The following is a 2,079-nucleotide window of genomic DNA, read 5'->3' as shown; positions in this document are numbered from 1 at the left end:
TTCCTGCTGTGATGGAGAGCCCCGTTCGCACCGCCACTCTGAGGCCCAGGCAGGAGGGTCTGTCAAAGGCACCCACACTTGTAAGGGTTTGGACGAGTCCAGCTTATAATGAAGTTAGGGCTGAATACTTCGCAAAGATTGGCTATTAAAAAAAAAAAAAAAAGATCTTATTCTGTTTTCTCCGGTGCAAAGGTGAGAAATGCATACGTTATTTTGACATCATTAAGATATCTTTTGTACGGAACGCTAACCTGCCTCGACCAGAACTGGAGAATTCTCTCTCTGAATAAAGGAAGAACAAAACTCTTCCTGGGAAGATTTTCATGACTGATTAGCTATGTGGGATGGAAAAAAAAGCGATGTCTTCCAAAGACCAAAAGAAAATGAAGACCCCAATTAAAATCCCACCATCCTCACTAATCAGCTTAAAGACTCAACTAAAACAAAAGTTCTATTAAAAATGTAACAGCATTCTAGAGTATGCATTGATTACCCAGCAACGCACATTTTATATAAACACTGAACCTCTTTATGTCGTGGCCATATCCGGTTTTGTAAGTGGATGATTGAAATAGTGAAAGAAAATTAAAATAAGTTGCAGACAAAATGTGATGGACCCGAAATAATGTAATGTAAAAACCAAACTTTTAGTTTTAAGTATATTGCAAATAACAATTTTCTAGACTTTGTGGAGTTTGTGGAATATGGAGGAAAGAGAAAACACCCTCCCAGGGCCACTTGCCTCATTTAACAACTGAATTCCTTTAACTCACCCATCCTGGCCACACAGTTTTTAATAGAAAATTAAAAGTGTATAAAACGTTGCTTCTTACCCTTACTGTAGAAAGGTTTTCACAGCACAGCAGGTACAGCATTCCATGATTAGATTCTCCCAACCCTTAGCTTCTATGATTCAAAGTACAGTATAAATACAGAGCAAATACATAAGCAGAACATTTAAGACCTGGATGATTTTCTGAGCTGAACCTTCTAGATTTTTATAATTCTGGGACTGACTTGCTAAAGATGGCTCCTCCGGTTAGTGGAAGAGCTCATACAAACTCCCAGTGTCCTGGTGCCCTGTCTTCTTGCACTCCCTGTGCCCTGTCTCCAATCCCGTCATTTCTACTGCAAGGTCATTACACGTCAGACCTGTAACTGCGCACCTTTCTTCCCAAAGCGAGTAAGGGGAAGTCAGGGTTGTCCGGTTACGTGGGAGGTGTGGTATTGTCTCAACTCTGCAGGGGCTCAGCATTGCTGGAAAAGGCCCCGTTTTCTGGAATGTTCTTGACAATCATCTACCTGGGGAAAGGGTGGGCAGTGTGAGCACACCCAGCCCAAGCCTCCCCTGTGGCCTGACACCTCCAGTCTGGGACTGTCAGGGGTCCCTCATGCCTCACGGCCTGGTCTGGGAGGGAGGCCCTGAGGGAGCAGGGCCTGGGGACCTGCAGGGGGCTGGGGGGTTTAGGGGAGCGGGAAAACCATCATGCAGATGAGACTGTGCCCCAGACACTTCCCCTGGCTCACGGTTCCCCCCTGGTAGAGGACCACTTAGCCTGGTCTTTCCCTGTTGGGCGTGAGCTCCTCTCTGGCGGGGAATGATGGGATCCTCCATCCCTACTTGTCACACTCGATTTTACCCTCTCGGGGGCAGGAGGGGCCCCAGGGGTCAGCCCCGCCCTGGGTTCTCCTCTGCATCTCCACCAGCTCGTTGCCCGATTTCTACTCAGCATCCCTGGGAACGTGGCTCTCCCTCTGCCCCCCTTCCCTCATGAGGTGTCCAGTTCTGTTGCTGCAAAGCTCTCATCCTAACCCTCCTTCTTGTCTCTTCCTTCCAGCAGTCCTGGATCCCGGCACCCTAGCCTTGGAGGCAGCTCAGAACATTTCTGACAAAGTCCTACGAAGACCACAGTTATCTGCTTTTCTTCAGGACAAAGAAAGCACATTAGCCCTTGGAACACACTTACTGATGATACAGTGCACAGCCTCTCACCATCCAGTCACCCCTGGGGACACTGCAACTTATCAAGAGCCTCTTAGAATGTAGCACCCCAACTGGATGTGAAAGGCAGGCATTCC

Source organism: Lipotes vexillifer, unplaced genomic scaffold (genome assembly GCF_000442215.2).
Source record: "Lipotes vexillifer unplaced genomic scaffold, Lipotes_vexillifer_v1.1 scaffold944, whole genome shotgun sequence".
Classification (NCBI taxonomy): Eukaryota; Metazoa; Chordata; class Mammalia; order Artiodactyla; family Lipotidae; genus Lipotes; species Lipotes vexillifer.
Note: the sequence above shows the minus strand (reverse complement) of the source record.